This window comes from Pinus tabuliformis, chromosome 8 (assembly GCF_031772625.1).
Source record: "Pinus tabuliformis cultivar Carrire ecotype Pingquan chromosome 8, CPIR1, whole genome shotgun sequence".
Lineage (NCBI taxonomy): Eukaryota > Viridiplantae > Streptophyta > Pinopsida > Pinales > Pinaceae > Pinus > Pinus tabuliformis.
The window spans coordinates 552,520,935-552,539,059 of record NC_142294.1 but is presented as its reverse complement, the minus strand read 5'-3'; the positions used below and the strand labels follow the sequence as shown (position 1 = coordinate 552,539,059).

Below are 18,125 nucleotides of genomic sequence, written 5' to 3'. Positions count from 1 at the left end.
ACACTCACACGTTCCTAGATAACTCGACCTCTTGCTACTGCCTCTCCGGATCTGGAAATCTTCCTCTGGATCAGTGTCCCTGCCCCTCACTGACACTGCGTCCTTCTCTGGCTTGAACTCTACCACTGCTAGCTCGATCTGCATTAGGAACTACTGCTCAAGTGTCTCCTCTCCATCACCACATGGATCCCTTCTTATATCTTCCTGTTGGGACTCCAACGACCAAGATTATATCTTAATCAATGACTTAGATCATTTCTGGATCGATCTGCGTGAGTTTCTAGAGAATTCTCACCTTGAATTAATTAATTCATATTAATTAACCATTTTTCCTAAGGCTAGGACTTAGGAAACATTAAAAAGTAAGTTAATAATATGATTAAGCCATCTCATTTTCAGAAATGATTTATGGGTTATGGAGATCTCATGTATTCTAGCCTCTCCACCAAGTTTCGTGACTAAAACACATCCGATGCTACAGAAACTAACATGCTCCATATTTTAGAGAGAACACGTATTCTTGAGAAAACAAAGAGCTTTCAATCTGCACTCGCTTGTACTGCAGTACCTTGGCAGACTTTGACCTTGACTTAATTAATTCAGATTAATTAACCATTTTTCCTAAGGCTAGGACTTAGGAAACATTAAAAAGTAAGTTAATAATCTGATTAAGCCATCTCATTTTCAGAAATGATTTATGGGTTATGGAGATCTCATGTATTCTAGCCTCTCCACCAAGTTTCGTGACTAGAACACATCCGATGCTACAGAAACTAACATGCTCCATATTTTAGAGAGAACACGTATTCTTGAGAAAACAAAGAGCTTTCAATCTGCACTCGCTTGTACTGCAGTACCTTGGCAGACTTTGTCAAGATAACCTCATGGGTTGGTAAGATCTATTTTGGGCACTTGGAGATTCCTCCTACGTTTTCAGGGATTTCTTCCTTCCCATAAGGAAATTTTGACCTGGGGTGAGACGTTCAATACCATCCACTTTCTCATAAAAAATAGTCTTATTTCGAGTTCAACCAAATACCCTAGATATCATAAACTCTCCCTTATGAAAGATGCATTTCTTCCTTCCCTTAAAGGAAATTTTGACTGGGGGTGAGGCGTTCAATACCATCTACTTTATCATAAAAAATAGTCTTATTTCGAGTTCAACCAAATACCCTGGATGTCATAAACTCTCCCTTATGAAATATGTAGCTTCATCCACTATTCAATCTTCAATTCTTTCCAAAAATGTAGATTGAGACCACTGACCTTGTACTTTGAAGGGTTGGAGCACCTCTTTTTAAATAACCTTTGCAAAATAACATTGAAGAAAGAGGTGGTATATGGTCTCATAATTCATTGTCATTTTTACTACTTTGAAGGGTTGGAGCACCTCTTTTTAAATAACCTTTGCAAAATAACATTGAAGAAAGAGGTGGTATATGGTCTCATAATTCATTGTCATTTTTACAGAAGCACACTTGACATCAACTCTCCCTTATGAAAGATGTAGCTTCATCCACTTTTCAATATTCAATTCTCTCCAAAAATGTAGACTGAGACCACACTCAACATAAACTCTCCCTTATGAAAGATGTGTTCATCCACTATTCAATCTTCAATTCTCTCCAAAAATGTAGACCACACTCGACATAAACTCTCCCTTATGAAAGATGTAGCTTCATCCACTATTCAATCTTCAATTCTCTCCAAAAATAAATGTAGACCACACTCGACATAAACTCTCCCTTATGAAAGATGTAGCTTCATCCACTATTCAATCTTCAATTCTCTCCAAAAATGTAGATTGAGACCACACTCGACATAAACTCTCCCTTATGAAAGATGTAGCTTCATCCACTATTCAATCTTCAATTCTCTCCAAAAATGTAGATTGAGACCACTGACCTTGTACTTTGAAGGGTTGGAGCACCTCTTTTTAAACAACCTCTGCCAAATAACATTGAAGAAAGAGGTGGTATAGGGTCTCATAATACAATGTCATTTTTACAGAAGCACACTCGACTTCCATTCCAACTTCATTTTTAATCATTATCTCACATCATAATTTTATTTGTCAATGTCATCCATAGGAAAGTCTAGATAAGGGCTTTCTATCTTCTGCCTTCCACAACCAGTGGCTAGCTTTTGCCACATTTTCACTCATCTTCGCTTCATATCCTAACTTTGCGGTCATAACCCCTATAGTGACATTCCTCGTCCAACATAATTCATTTTCATGCTCCAAGAGAAACAATGCTATGTTTAAGGTTAGTAACACATATTGCGGCCATTAACATCCCAAATGACATTGTAGTTCCAAATCTTTAGCAAGTTTCCAAACCGGAATTTAGGAAGATCTAGATAAGGGTCATCTATCTTCTAAGTTGCCTTCCACCACGAGTGCCTAGCTTCTCCCACATTTTTAGTCATCTTTGCTTCATATCCTGTCATAACCCCTTGGGTTGCTCGAAAGGTATTTCTGAGTGGAGAAAACTCACAAAAAAAAACCTTTCCGAGTGGAGAAAACACACAAAAAGAGAGCTTGTGGGCAAGACACCCAAAGTTTGGGGTTTTGATCCAAAGGGATGGACAAAAAAAGAGCTTGTGGGCAAGACACCCAAAGTTTGGGGTTTTGATCCAAAGGAATGTGCTTGGAACCCATGGAAGGTAATTTTATATTCTAATTTGTTGTTGAGTGGTGAAGTGGGTTCTCTTGAAGGACAAAGAGGGTTCCTAAGTCACCTAGGGGAAAATTATAAATATAAGCCAATGGATAGGTTTAGTATCACAAGTGAGGAGGACTTCACTTGTAAGAGAGGAGGCTAGAAGGACTTAGCCTAGGCAAGCAACCCTAGAGAAGCAACAACAAGCATAGGAGGCCGAGTTTGTGTTATGGTTAGTAAAGGAGTAGGCCGCAGCTGGAGCAAGTGATCAGAGGTTTGTTCTAGCTAGATAAGGAGGATCAAGCCCTAGTTTGAGTGCCTGTATAGTAAATCTGAGGAGGGCCGAAGTCTGATCAAGAGAGTCGAGTTTTGTTGTTGGTATGGATAGCAAGAAGAGGGACGCAAACCTAGAACCAAGGGCTGAAGATTGCGAAAGAAGGCTACATGAAGGGGCGAGTGTCTAGGAATGAGGCTGAGACTAAGGTTGATGCAGGTCGTAGCAAATAAGGGCAGGACAAGTTGAAAAGGAGGCTAGTTAGTGTTGTTGTGGCAGCAGTGAGGGTTAAGGGAGGCTTGTTAGGAAAGGTTGCAACCTAGAACCCTAAGTCGAGAACAAAACAAAGGAGGCCAAGGTTGTTGTAGAAGGATGCAAGTGGTGTTAGAACTAGTTGCAACTTGGTTAGGGAAAGGCCGAAGCCTAAAGGAACGAGCCGTTGTTGAAGAAGGGCACTTGTAGTAGGTTTAGGGTTGTCTAGAACAGGAAATGAGAGTTGACAGAAGTCTGGATAGAGCTGACAGAGATCTGGATAGGGCTGACAGAGGTTGGAGGCCTACCAAAGGACTGGTAGGGCTGATAGAAAGGTACAACAAGGCTTTTATGATGACTATGTGTTAAAGGAACAACTGTAGGTGACTCAAGTTCTTACTGCTTGTATTTTTGTAGGCGAAGGACAATTGATTGTATTTATTTGTTGGGATGGACTAAGCCTCAACCCTAGTTAGATTGGTCAAAGGGTTGACTGTGTATATTAGCTTTTTATTGGGGTTTGTCAAAGGGCCATGATCCCTGGTATGGGAGCTCTAATGTTTTCTTATTGAAGGATTAATAATGAACGCGTTTTGGGCTATAAATATCATGTACTATCATTGATCTGTTTGCTATTATATTCTGCTATGCAAAGTTGCTATTGTTGGGCACTTCTAGTGTGTTTGTGTTCCTAGTTAGGGCATAGACCAAACCTTAGGGTGCGTGGAAATTCCAACATGGTATTAGAGCTACTTTGAAGGGCAACTAGATTAGAGTGTGCACAGGTGTTAGCTCTAGGAGGGCGCTGTGAGACTGTTGCAGAAAGCAACAATGTTGCCAAGTGAGTTAGCTAGACATGGAACAAAAGGTTCAATAGAGAACATGGAGATGTGGTATTTACTACTTTGGTGATGAGGCAAGATGCCAAGTCTCGTGGATCGGTGGAGAACTCGATGTACAGTAGTATGTTGTGTGGCAGGTCGCTGATATGTCAAAGTATGTTGAGATAGTTCAAGTGCCTTGGTAAGCAGTGCTATGGCTTGGACGAGATAGCTTCGTGTGGATGGCGAGATAATTTCTTCATTGGGTTGTAGAGTTGCACATCGAATAGTGGAGCCATGTGCATATGAGGTGTTTGACGCAGGAGGATGAAGACACTCGTAGAGTTGAGTTGCAGTGGTCTAAAGTAGACTAGGCATAGTGTTCAACCACAACTCGGAATTGACCTTGAAGGGACACAAGTTCAGTGGCAACACTTTCTGGGAGGGAAAGCAAAGTGAGCCAAGGGGAATTTGTGTAGGCTCGGAGGGAGTCTGGTTTCAGAGGGAGACTGCAAAGGAGAGTCAGCCGCCCAGTGGAAGTCTAACCTTAAGATTCAAGCGAGAGAGTGGAGTCTTCCAGGTTATGCAAGGAAAGTCATGACCCATGTAAGGACAATTGTGCTACATGCAAGGAAAGTCATAGACCATGCAAAGACGGTCATGGTGCACACAAGGAAAATCATGGTACATGCAAGGATAGTCATGAATTATGCAAGGAAATTCATGATCATGCAAAGAGAAGTCGTGGCACATGCAAGGAAAAGTCATGAAGATGGAGATTTCTAGGAGTATGGTATCTTCGAAGATCCAGGTCTTCTAGAAGAAGGACGTGGTTGCATATTAGATTTAGCGGTAGGGCCACTTCTATGCAGTGGTCGAAATTCCTTCCTCACTAAGAGGGAGCGTTGAAATTTGGGTAAGCTCGAAAGGTTTTGAGTGGAGAGAACCCACAAAAAGAAAGCTTGTGGGCAAGACACCCAAAGTTTGGGATTTTGACCAAAGGAATGGGCTTAGAACCCATGGAAAGTAATTTTATATTTTAATTTTTGTTGTTGAGTGGTGAAGTGTGGTCTCTAGAATGACAAAGAGGGCTCCTAAGTCACCTATGGAAAGAGTATAAATATAAGCCAATGGAGAGACTTAGTATCACAAGTGAGGAGGACTTCACTTGTAAGAGAGGACGCTAGAAGGACTTAGCCTAGGCAAGCAAAGGAGTTGTAAGCAACCCTAGAGAAGAAGTAACAAGCATAAAAGGAGGCCGAGTTTGTGTTCTGGTTAGTAAAGGAGTAGGCCGTAGTTGGAGCAAGTGATTTGAAGTTTGTTCTAGCTAGATTAGGAGGATCGTGCCCTAGTTTGAGGGTTGGTATAACAAATCTAAGGAGGGCCAAAGTCTGATCAAGAGAGTCGAGTTTTGTTGTTGGTCTGGATAGAAAGAAGAGCGTTGTAGACCTAGAACTGAGGGCTAAAGACTGAGAAAAGGTTGAAGGAAGCGCCGAGTGTCTAGGAAGGAGGCCGAGACTGAGGTTGATGCAGACCATAACTAATAAGGGTAGGCCAAGTTGAAAAGGAAGCTGGTTAGTGTTGTTGTAGCAACAGTGAGGGCTAAGGGAGGTCTTTTAGGGTAGGGTTGCAGCTTAGAACCTTAGGCTTGGGACAAAACAAAGGAGGCCATGGCTGTTGTGGAAGGCTACAAGTGGTGTAGGCTTAGGACAAAACAAAGGAGGCCATGGTTGTTGTGGAAGGCTACAAGTGGTGTTAGAGCTGGCTGCAACCTAGTTAGGGCAAGGCTAAGGCCTAAAGGAACAAGCCGTTGTTGAAGAAGGGCACTCACAGCAGGTTTAGGTTTGGCTTAAGCAACAAAGGAGAGTTGATAGAGGTTGGAGGCTTACCGAAGGATTGTTAGGGCTGGAAAAAGGTACAACAAGGCTTGTATGATGACTGTGGGCTAAAGGAACAAGCCAAGGCGAGTCAAGTTCTTGCTGGTTGTATTTTTGTAGGCGAAGGACAACTGATTGTATTTATTTGTTGGGCAAATGAGAGTCTGATGGACTAGGCCTCAACCCTAGTTGGATTGGTCAAAGGATTGACTGTGTATATTAGCTTTACACCGGGGTTTGTAAAGGGTCATGATTCTTGGTACATGAGCCCTAAGGTTTTCTTATTAAAAGACTCATAAGGAATGTGCTTTGGGCCATAAATATTGTGTATTGTTATTGATATGTTTACTATTATATTCTGTTGTGAAAAGTCGTTTAATGTTGGGAGCTACTAGTGTGTTTGTGTTCCTAGCTAGGGCATAGACCAGACCTAGGGTGCATGGAAATTCCAACATGGTATGAGAGCTACTTTGAAGGGCAGCTAGATCAAAGTGTGCACAAGTGTCAGCTCTAGGAGGGAGTTGTGAGACTTGCAAAAAGCAGCAGTGTTGCCAAGTGAGTTGGCTAGACATGGAACAAAAGGTTCAACAAATAACATGGAGATGTGGTCTTGACTAGTTTGGTGACGAGGCAGGATGGGAATTCTGTTGAATTGTGTAGCTTGGGAGGTACTCCACAAGCCTAGGAGTTGGGTTTGTGAGAAGTTTGGTCACAAAAGGCTTTGTGGGCAAAGAACCCAAGTAGAGGGGGAGGTTTAAAATCTAAAAAGAAATTAAAAGGAAAATTAATATTTCCCAAGGTCTAAGTGGACAAAACCCCAAGACCTAGAGGGCTCTTAAGAGGCCTAAGGAAGAGCTATTTACAGAGGCCTAAGGGAAGGCTAGAGAATCAAGTGGGAGGAGCTCATTTGATCATGAGGCTAGGAGAGATGTAGTCTAAGGAAAGGCCAAGTTGAAGGCTAAGCATGCGCTGCAAGTAACGCTGAGTTTGTACATCAAGGGCATTCGATGATGAGGAGGGGGCCAAGTCTGAAGAGCCGCAAACCAAAGAGTCAGTTGGAAGCTGAAGGAGGCCAAGGTTGGAGTTCTTCTTCCAAGATCTGATTTGAACGAGTTAGGAGATTTGTAGGTCGAAATTGGAAGTGTAGATCTTTACATATGTTGGTACAAAATCCTCATAGATTTGGCTGCAGAGAAGGCCGAGATAGCTGATCTAATGCAGGAGTAGGGTTGCACAAGTAAAGACATCAACACAAAGATAAAAGGGGTTTGTGAGAGGGGTTTTGGCACTGGTACAAACAGTATTAGAGGCCAAGTTTGGGGCACACCTGTAGCTGGAATAGGTGCCCTAAAAGAGGCTGGAAAAATCAGAGAAATGCATAACACAATGACTCTAAGATGGTACAACAAGGCGTCTTAGGAAAGGTATCGTTGATTTGGCTCCCGTGATTGATCCAATGCCAAGTGATGGAGGGTTGTCCTAAAGAGTTTAGGAAAAAATTTGCAGGTCTTAGATTGGGTCTATTCCAGTGATGTCACAACCATGTTTCTCTATCAAGTAGTTTGAGTTTGTGAAGCCTTAGTTTAGATTTGGAGGGAAGGGCTGAGACCCTAAAGGAGAAGCTAGTTTTGCTGGTGTATTCCTAAGATCAGGGTCGCTGGTGTATACAAAAGTCTTGTGTATGTGCTTGTCCTTTGTGAGGTCGAAACATTTTAAGGGTGAACTAAAGCAGAGGAGAAGGAACAAAGAAGAGGGTTGATGGATTGAGTGGAAATAAGGATTTATGGAAGCCTGCTCATAAATCATGAGCAATAGTCGATCTATGCAATTTGAGGAACAAATTGCAGAATTGAAGGAAAAGTATTTGTAGCCCTAGATCAATCAAGGAGTGATTGTGTGTGGGCAGTTTATTGGCCCTAAACAGTGACAGAAGAGGCCAATTTGTCACAAATATAGGGCAGAGATGTGTAGGTCCTAGGATCAACACTCTAAGGTGACAAGAAGGTTGACAAGTGGGCAAATTTGGAAGAGTGAGCACTGTTCACAAACGAAGTTGTGAACAGTGCAGGATATAGTGTAGGAAACAGTGCAGGATGCAGACCTCAAGTACACGTTCATGAAAGGAGTCAATGCGCTGTTAGGAGGCAGATCTATGAGCCCTAGTTCAGAAGTTGTAGATGGACAAACTTTAGTGAAGTAAGGGCAGTTCCAGAAGATCCAATGAGCAGTCATCCTAATGGAGCAGTAGAGCTACTAGTGGCCAAATCCATGAGCCAAAGTTCAATGACACAAAAGGGGTTGCATTCATTGATAGTGGCTGGATGGAGTGATCAACAATTGGGAGGCAAGAGGACCTGCCAAATGTGCTCAGGACATGTGGAATAATAGGGCTGAGCGTGGCCTCCATTAGCAAGTAGGTCAAGTGTTTTCTTTTTCAGTGTAAATTGGGTGTCAAAGTGACCGACACCAAGCCCTAGTTGTATCCTTGTATTAGGGCCGTATGTAAGGGCCATGATCCTTTATGAGAGCCCTAATACTGTTGCATTCTAGATTGTAATATGACAAGTAGTGGGTTTGAAAAAGTTAAAAATTTCATGTGCACTAGTTGATTCATTGATGTTGTATATTCCGCTCTACAAAGTATAAGTGTTGTGCATTTGAGTGTGTTTGTGTTAGATATTTTAAGACCTAAACAAGATTCTTGAGTGTCGTGGAAATTCAACAAGTTCTGGTGGAGTACTCGGTGCACAACAGTATGTTGTGTGGCAGGTTGCTGGATTGGTGGAGTACTCGGTGCACAACATACTGTTGTGTGGCAGGTTGGTGGATTGGTGGAGTACTCGGTGACAACAGTATGTTGTGTGGCAGGTTGGTGGATTGGTGGAGTACTCGGTGCACAACATACTGTTGTGTGGCAGGTTGGTGGATTGGTGGAGTACTCGGTGCACAACAATATGTTGTGTGGCAGGTTGCTGGTGATGGACTTCTGTTGACTTGTCAAAGTATGTTGAGACAATTCATGTGCTTTGGCTTGGACGAGATAGATTCATGTGGATGGCAAGATGATTTCTTCATTGGGTTGCAAAGTTGCACATCCAACAATAGAGCCATGTGCATATCAGGTGTTTGACCCATGATGATGAGGACACTTGCAAAGTTGAGTTGCGTTGACCTAGAGTAGACTAGGCCTAGTGTTCAATTGTAGCTCAGGATTGACCTTGAAAGGACACAAGTTCAGTTGCAACACTTCCTGGGAGGGAAAGCAATGTGTGCCAAGGGACGATTGTGTAGGCTCAAAGGGAGTTTGGCTTCAGAGGGAGACGACAAAGGAGAGTTGGCCACCCAGTGGAAGTCTAACCTTCAAGTTCAAGCAAGAGAGTAGAGTCTTCTAGGTCATGCAAGGAAAGTCACGAACCATGCAAGGACAATTGTGGTACGTGCAAAGGAAAGTCGTAGACCATGCAAGGATAGTCATGGTGCATGCAAGGAAAGTCATGGTACATGCAAGGATAGTCATGAACCATGTAAGGAAAGTCATGATCATGCAAAGAGAAGACGTGGCACATGTAAGGAAAGTCATGGCCATGCAAGGAAAAGTCATGGAGTTGGAGATTTCTAGGAGTATGTGATCATGCAAAGAGAAGACGTGGCACATATAAGGAAAGTCATGGCCATGCAAGGAAAAGTCATGGAGTTGGAGATTTCTAGGAGTATGGTATCTTCGAAGATTTTGGTCTTCTAGAAGAACGTGGTTACGGATTAGATTCAAAGGCAAGGCCACTTCTAGCTAGTGGTGGAAACACTTTCCTCACTAAGAGGGAGTGTTGAAATTTGGGTAGCTTGGAAGGTATTTTTGAGTAGAGAAAACCCACAATAAGAGTGTTGAAGTTTGGGTAGCTTGGAAGGTATTTCTAAGTAGAGAAAACCCACAAAAATAATGCTTGTGGGAAAGACACCCAAAGTTTGGGGTTTTGACCCAAAGGAATGGGCTTGGAACCCATGAAAAGTAATTTTATATTCTAATTTGTTGTTGAGTGGTGAAGTGGGATCTCTTGAAGGACAAAGAGGGCTCGTAAGTCACCTATGGGAAAAATATAAATATAAGCCAATGGAGAGGCTTAGTATCACAAGTGAGAAGGATTTCACTTGTAAGAGAGGAAGCTAGAAGGACTTGGCCCAGGCAAGCAAAGGAGCCATAGGTAGCCCTAGAGAAGAAGCAACAAGCATAGGAGAAGGCCGAGTTTGTGTTTTGGTTAGTGAAGGAGTAGGCCACAGTGGGAGCAAGTGATTCGAGGTTTGTTCTATCTAGATCAGGCGGACCGATCCACCCTCACCATATGATGGATGAGCGAGAAATCCCTTCAAATGCCGAAAATGCGGCCATTCATTCATTATATATGTAATTACGGTGAATGAATGAGATATGTAATGACGATTTCCTGAATGATCCAATCATGAATGAGATATGTGTGTCCGGTCTGTTATGAATTATATATGTAATTGCGCATTTCTGCCGTAATTATGCTTTCCTAGTTTGAGGGCTGATATATCATATCTGAGGCAGGCCAAAGTCTGATCAAGAGAGCCATGCTTTGTTCTTGGCCTGGACAGCAAGAAGAGGGCCGCAGACCTAGAACCGAGGGCTAAAAACTGTGAAAGAAGGCCGCAGGAAGGGCTGAGTGTTTAGGAAGGAGGCCAAGACTGAGGTTGATGCAGGCCACAGCTGATAAGGCAGGCCGAGTTGAAAAGGAGGCTGAAGACTCAGGTTGATGCAGGCCACAGCTAATAAGGCAGGCTGAGTTGAAAAGGAGGCTGGTTAGTGTTGCTGTAGCAACCGTGAAGGCTAAGGGAGGCCTATTAGGGTAGGCCATAGCCTAGAACTAGCTGGCTTAACCTCACTGGTTCCGATGAAGCTAAGGGAGGCCTATTAGGGTAGGCCATAGCTGGTTTGATGTTTGGAGTCACTAGGTAACGTAAACCAACTAAGCCCGAGAGACACTGGGTAACGTAAACCAACTAAAGCCTAAAACCAGAGAGGGCCTCTAAGTAGATAGCTGGCTTAACCTCACTGGTTCCGATGAAGCTAAGGGAGGCCTATTAGGGTAGGCCATAGCTGGTTTGATGTTTGGAGTCACTAGGTAACGTAAACCAACTAAGCCTGAGAGACACTGGGTAACGTAAACCAACTAAAGCCTAAAACCAGAGAGGGCCTCTAAGTAGATAGGGAGGAGATGAAAGTGAGCCTCAAAAGAAACAAATATTTTAGAAGATTGAAGCCATAGCTTTATCTCTATTCTAACACCTTATTTACTTGCACTGGGTATGATTCTTCTATCCTGCTACCGTATTCAATAATGTGATTTCTAGCCTTCATTTCTGGCAGAGGGTGAAACAATTTGTTTCAGATCCTTCTCTTGGGGTTAAGTTCTATCCTTGTCATATCATATATCATGAGGGTGCATGCTCGTTAACCTTGTTCCGTCATGCTAGTTTGGTGTGGTGTTCCCACACATATTTTCCCTATTATACAATGACGGGTGACCACTTTTGGAAGCCACTCGTGCAAGCCTCCTTGTTTATAAGGTTCTTGTTACCCTGGACGCTGGCATTAACATCGATATCTATGAGCAAAAACGTAGCAACACAAACCAACTAAAACTTAATAGAGTTTAACTAGACAACGAGGAGATACAACGAGGAGATTAAAGCAGGCAACCAAACCAACAAATGCATGATAAGAGCGAAGTTATTGCTTATCCCCGTTCTCAACACCTTATCCACATGCACTTGCTACGATTCTTCCATCCGGCTCCCCTACACCACAATGTGATTTAATAATGGTAATGTGATCTTCCATCCGGCTCCCCTACACCACAATGTGATTTAATAATGGTAGGGGGAACAGCCTGCTTCTGATCCTTCTCTTGGGGTTACTATAACCTTCATATCATGAAAGTGCATGGTCCTTCCCCTCGATCATGTTGGATTGAGGTCAAGTGACCACATTTATTTACCATGGTGGACCTATGACAGCTTCCAGTGACCACTTGTGCAAGCCTCCCTTCTTTATATTGTTGTCACAACATGTTACATCTTGATCAATCTCACGAGTGAACCAATAAATCGTTGGCTTGACTATCGATGATATATACTGAAGAAGGGGGATGGCTGCACTTCGAAATTGCTGCAAAATTTTGGGTGGCACACGAGTGAACCAATAAATCGTTGGCTTGACTATCGATGATATATACTGAAGAAGGGGGATGGCTGCACTTCGAAATTGCTGCAAAATTTTGGGTGTTTGCCAAAGATGTTGTTTTCCTTATTAATAGGATATGATGGTTAGGCTGACGTGCATTAATAGGTGCACTGACTATTTAGCTTGGCGTTGGAATAACACTTGGGGGTTTGTATTTTGCTCTATTTTGCTTTGCTTCAGATTAATACTTGGTGGTCTGTATATGGCTCTATTCTGTTTATGATAAAGCACAGTTCCAATATTAACATTAACTGTGTTCTATTTCGCCAGTGATTTGCACCGCATCAATCCAAAGGAGCTAGACAACGAGGTTCTTGCTTTATCTCCTTTATCACCTTGAGGCTCGTACGGTGTTACCTCTGTTGGGATCCATGCTTGCGAAGATCTATCGCAATCCTCAAAATGATGCAAACCAATCTCGTTTGCAAAAGGTATTACAGTTTTGGGCTTTCAATGAAGCTTATGACAATAAAACCATGTATAGTTTAGTTGGAGCTGGATTGGCAAAAAGAATCCTCCATGTAACAGCCATCTATTGGTCTAATAGGTATTTCTTTCGATTGTAGTAACTTGTTGCATTTTTTGTTTTCCATTGATATATAATTTATATCAATTAGTTTTCAACATATTCCTCATGTTTTTCATCTTCTAACAGATAGATTGAATGATTTTGGGGCCATGAAGATGTCGTTTTTAGAAAACGAATTTTGGGACCATGAAGATGTGGTTTTTAGAAAACCCTCCAGGCATGATTTCAAATGGCTACATTCTTCCAATTGTCCAGTGCTTTGGCAGTTTGAATCTATTGTCCAGTGCTTTGGCAGCTTGAATCTGCAGCAATGAAGGAATACTGTTCCTCATGTTTTTCATCTCTAACAAATAGATTGAAGAATTTTGACAAATAGATTGAAGAATTTTGGCAAAGCTACAGTCGATGATTTCTTCTTCATATTGTCCAGTTCTTTGGCGGCTTGAATCTGTAGCAATGAAGGAATATTATTTTAAAGTAGATCATCTTAGTTGGCAGCAGGCTTCCAATCTATAGCAGCGAAGGATTATTATTTTAAGGCAAATCATCCATGCTTCCAATCTGTAGCCGTGAAAGAATATGATTTCAAATGCCTAAATTCTTCCTATTGTCTAGTTCTTTGGCAGCTTGAATCTGTAGCAATGAAGGAATATTATTTTAAAGTAGATCATCCTAGTTGGCAGCAGGCTTCCAATCTATAGCAGTGAAGGATTATTATTTTAAGGCAAATCATCTATGCTTCCAATCTGTAGCCGTGAAAGAATATTATTTTAAGGTAGATCATCCAACTAATTTGGCAGCAGGCTTGCAGGCTTCCAATATGTAGCCGTGAAGGAATATTATTTTAAGGTAGATCATGCAACTAATTTGACCGCAGGCTTCAAATCTGTAGCCGTGAAGGAATATTATTGGAATATTATTATTTAAAAATAGATCATCCAAATTGGATTGCAATTTGAGGTATCAGAACTCAAAATAATTCTCCGTTAAATTATTTTCACTTGTATTTACCTCAAGTTTACCTTAAGCTGGACAAGATCTTTTTTGGATGGACAAGATACTCTTTTTGGATGATGATATTGTAGTACAATTTCTTCTTTTTGGATTTTGGATGATGATATGGTATTACAAAGACAAGATCCTTTTTTGGATGGACAAGATACTCTTTTTGGATGATGATATTGTAGTACAATTTCTTCTTTTTGGATTTTGGATGATGATATGGTATTACAAAGAGATTTGAGATTTGGCTGCACTTTGGTCTGTCAACTTCCAAGGAAATTTAAATGGTGCAAGGAAATTTAAATGGTGCAGTGGTGGCGAGAGTTTCCATCGCTTCGACAAATATCTGGACTTTTCTAATCCTCACATAGCCCAGAACTTCGATCCGAATTCTTGTGGTTGGGTATGTGGATGAATGTTTTTCTTAAAAAAACGAAAACTAAGAATCTGATATAACTAACCAGGATTTACCACAAGTCGCAAAGTGAGTTAGTACTGTACCAATCTTTGTATCTCATTGGTGTGATATGGAATGTTTTTTAATTAAAAAAATCTCATTTTAATGAGCTTTCCTAATTGCAATTTTGTATCCTGACATATCTACAACAATACAATATCAATTATCAATCAATTGATCGCTGGAATTGCATTTATATGATTATTTTCGTTTCTATTGATTTTGATTCATCCATGGAGTTCAGGATGAGATATCTACAATACAATATCAATTAATTGAACGCTGAAATTGCATTTATATCATTATTTCCGTTTCTATCCCTTTGTCAATGGAAATGGAACTAGGATTTAGGATTGAAGCAATTTTTCTTTTTAATTCTGGAAGGCATTCACAATCGGTAACCTCTAAAGCTGCTTCATAATTTTGTGGCTGTTATATAATAAATTGAGATTTTATGATTTTTTATTTTATTTTTATCAAATAATATGCCTGAATTTGTCCTTTCTATAAATAATGAATATGAATATCCCCGAGTTTTTTTTCCAGATGTTATTTTTTATTACACTTACTGCTTTGCATTTGTCTTTTCTATAAATAATGAATATGAATATCTCTGAAAGTTTCTTTTTCTTTTCAAAATGTCATTTGTTATTACACTGACTGCTTTGCATAGATTGAGATGACTGCTTTGCATAGATCCCGATAAAATGCTAATTAAGTTTTTCCTTAGACTGCTTTGCATAGATCCACATAAAATGTTAATTAAGTTTTTCATTAAGTTCTTCCTTAGACTGCTTTGCATAGATCCACATAAAATGTTAATTAAGTTTTTCCTTGAGTTCTTCCTGGACTGCTTTGCATAGATCCACATAAAATGCTAATTAAGTTCTTTTCCATCAAATGTTAATTAAGTTCTTCCTTTCCATGAAAATGATAAATGAATTAATGAATTAAGTTCTTCCTTGACTACTTTGCATAGATCCCAATAAAATGTTAATAAAGTTCGTGATAAATGAATATGCATAGAAGAAAAATGATAAATCGAGGATAAATTATGAATGTGTATAAATATGAGAGGATAAATGTTAATTAAGTTCGTGATAAATGAATATACATGGAGGATAAAAATGATAAATGAATATTGATAGAGGATAAATTATGAATGTGTATGAATATGAAAGGATGTATGAATAATGTGTATGAATATGAAAGGATGTATGAATTACATGGATCCTGATAAAATGTTAATTAAGTTCGTGATAAATGAATATGCATAGAGGATAAAAATGATAAATGAATATTCAGAGGATAAATTATGAATATATGTACGAATATGAGAGGATGTATGAATTACATTGGTTATAAAAAATCTTTTCTATCAAAATCGACTAAGGTTTTCTTTCACTGCTTTGGATAGATAGAGATAAATTGTTAAGTAAGTTCTTTCTTTCCATCTAAATAATAAATGAAAATGATAAATGAATATGCATAAATGATAAATGAATATGCATAGAGGATAAATTATGAAAAAATTGAAAAATAAAAATGATAAATGTATGAATATGAGGATAAATTATGAATATTTTTATGAATATGAGAAGATGTATGAATTAAATTGGTTATAAAAAGTCTTTTCCATCAAAATGACACAAGGGTCTTCACCTTAATGGAAATGCCTTACCTATGTACACTTGTTTTCTCACAAGGGTTTTCACCTTAATGGAAATGCCTTATCTATGTACACTTGTATTCTCACAAGGGTCTTCACCTTAATGGAAATGCCTCCCCTTAGCGGCAAAACCAAGTGAAGAGAGGATATTTAAAGTTGGTAAAAATTTATTACATTGAAACCCTAAAACCCTATTTATTTTTATTTTAATAGTTCGTATGTATGAATTCAAACCCTATTTATTTTTATTTTAATAGTTGGTATGTATGAATTAAAACTCCTATTTATTTTTATTTTAATAGTTCGCATGTATGATTTAATTTTTTTATAAAAGATTAGATGTGTATTAATTAAATTTGGTGTAAAAATAAACGGTAAGAAAATAGAAAATGGAACTATAAATCAAAATATATTGTGGAAGATTGATGAGAAACATATTATAAGAATTACATCATAAGATAAGATTTGTGAAAGATTGATGAGAAACATTTTATTAAGAATCACATAAAATAAGATAGATCATAAGAATCACATAAGATAAGATTTGTGAAAGATTGATGAGAAATTTATCATAAAAATAAATTAATAAATTAAGATTAATAGAAAACTATTCTAGAATTTAGATTTAAGAGATTAAAAAGAGGACTATTCTAGAATTTAGATTTTGTGGAAGATTGATAAGAAACATATCATAAAAAATAAGATGACTAATTTAGAATTTAGATTTGGTGAAAGATTGATGAGAAACATATCATAAAAATTAAGAGATTAAGAGAGGACTATTCTAGAATTTAGATTTAAGAGATTAAGAGGGGACTATTCTAGAATTTAGATTTTGTGGAAGATTGATGACAAACATATCATAAAAAATAAGATGACTAATTTAGAATTTAGATTTGGTGAAAGATTGATGAGAAACATATCATAAAAATTAAGAGATTAAGAGAGGACTATTCTAGAATTTAGATTTTGTGGAAGATTGATGAGAAACATATCATAAAAATTAAGAGGACTAATTTAGAATTTAGATTTTGTGGAAGATTGATGAGAAGCATATCATAAAAAAAATGGCTATTCTAGAATTTAGATTTAAGAGATTAAGAGAACTATTCTAGGATTTAGATTTTGTGGAAGATTGATGAGAAACATTAAGAGGACTAATTTAGAATTTAGATTTTGTGGAATATTGATGAGAAACATATCATAAAAATTAAGAGGACTATTCTAGAATTTAAATTAAATTAAGAGGCTTATTCTAGAATTTGTGGAAGATTGATGAGAAATATAAGTAATTATAAATAATTTAAAAGGACACTTGTCAAAGAATGATGAAAGCAAACTATAAGCTAGAAGATTGATGAGAAATATAAGTAACTATAAGTAGTTTAAAAAGACATTTGTGAAAGAATGATAAAAACAAACTATAAGTAGATAAGAGTATGATACCTAATTTATTCAAAATATCAAAATATATTTTAAGGAAAGCATGGTATATGTGAATAAGAGTATTAAAAAATATTAAAAAATTCTTTTAAGGATAAAAAAGCATGGTATATATGAATAAGTAGAATACCAGTATGATACTTAATTTATTCAAAATATTTTTTAATATTTTAAAGGAAAAAATATTTTAAGGAAAGCATGGTATATGTGAATAAGAGTATTAAAAAAAATTTCAAGGATAAAAAAGCATGATATATAAAAATAAGTAGATAAAAGTATGATACAAAATTATAAAAAAAGCATGGTATATATAAATAAGTAAATAAAAGTATGATACAAAATTATATAAGTAGATACGAACATGATACATAATTTATTGAAAATATCAAAAAACAAAATATCAAAAAAACTTTTAAAGAAAAATTCAAAATATCAAAAAACTTTCAAGGAGAATATGGTATATGTGAAATATTAAAAAAAATGGTATATTTGAATAAGAAAATATGATATACCGGATGCGGGTGATCTAACGTGCCATTAAGATAGGCACTCGTCTCAACACCTGTGACGAGATCTGAGGGGACGGGTCTGTATTTCACGGTAAGGAAGGAAGGATTACAATTAATTCCCATGGCAGAAACCATTAATCGGTTGCAGTGTGGTGAGGACGGCGCATTCAAGCCAAGCAAGCCGCCTCAGGTCTTGAAATGCGCAGGGATGAGGGATCCTTGTACTCAGTCAGAGATGCATACGGTGAATTTGCTATTTAGTTGGATGGCCCAGATTTGCCAGGACCAGCATTTGCCCTTCGAGGTTGGTATTGGGATTGAGATTTCTCCGGAGGCTTGCTGCAGGGTGTTGGAGAAGAGCTTCAGA

The 18,125-nt window shown here is 38.6% G+C and overlaps 1 long non-coding RNA gene across 4 annotated transcripts in view; it reads left to right on the top strand.

Annotated features, from left to right (window-relative positions):
- LOC149236644 (uncharacterized) overlaps positions 1-13,563 on the top strand; it is a 58,379-nt gene extending 44,816 nt beyond the window's left edge. For all 4 annotated transcript variants that reach the window (XR_016246238.1, XR_016246237.1, XR_016246235.1 and 1 more), the window contains 2 exons: positions 12,420-12,696; positions 12,805-13,563. This is a non-coding gene — a long non-coding RNA (uncharacterized LOC149236644). The remainder of the gene's footprint in view (positions 1-12,419; positions 12,697-12,804) is intronic.
- The last annotated feature ends 4,562 nt before the right edge of the window (positions 13,564-18,125 follow it).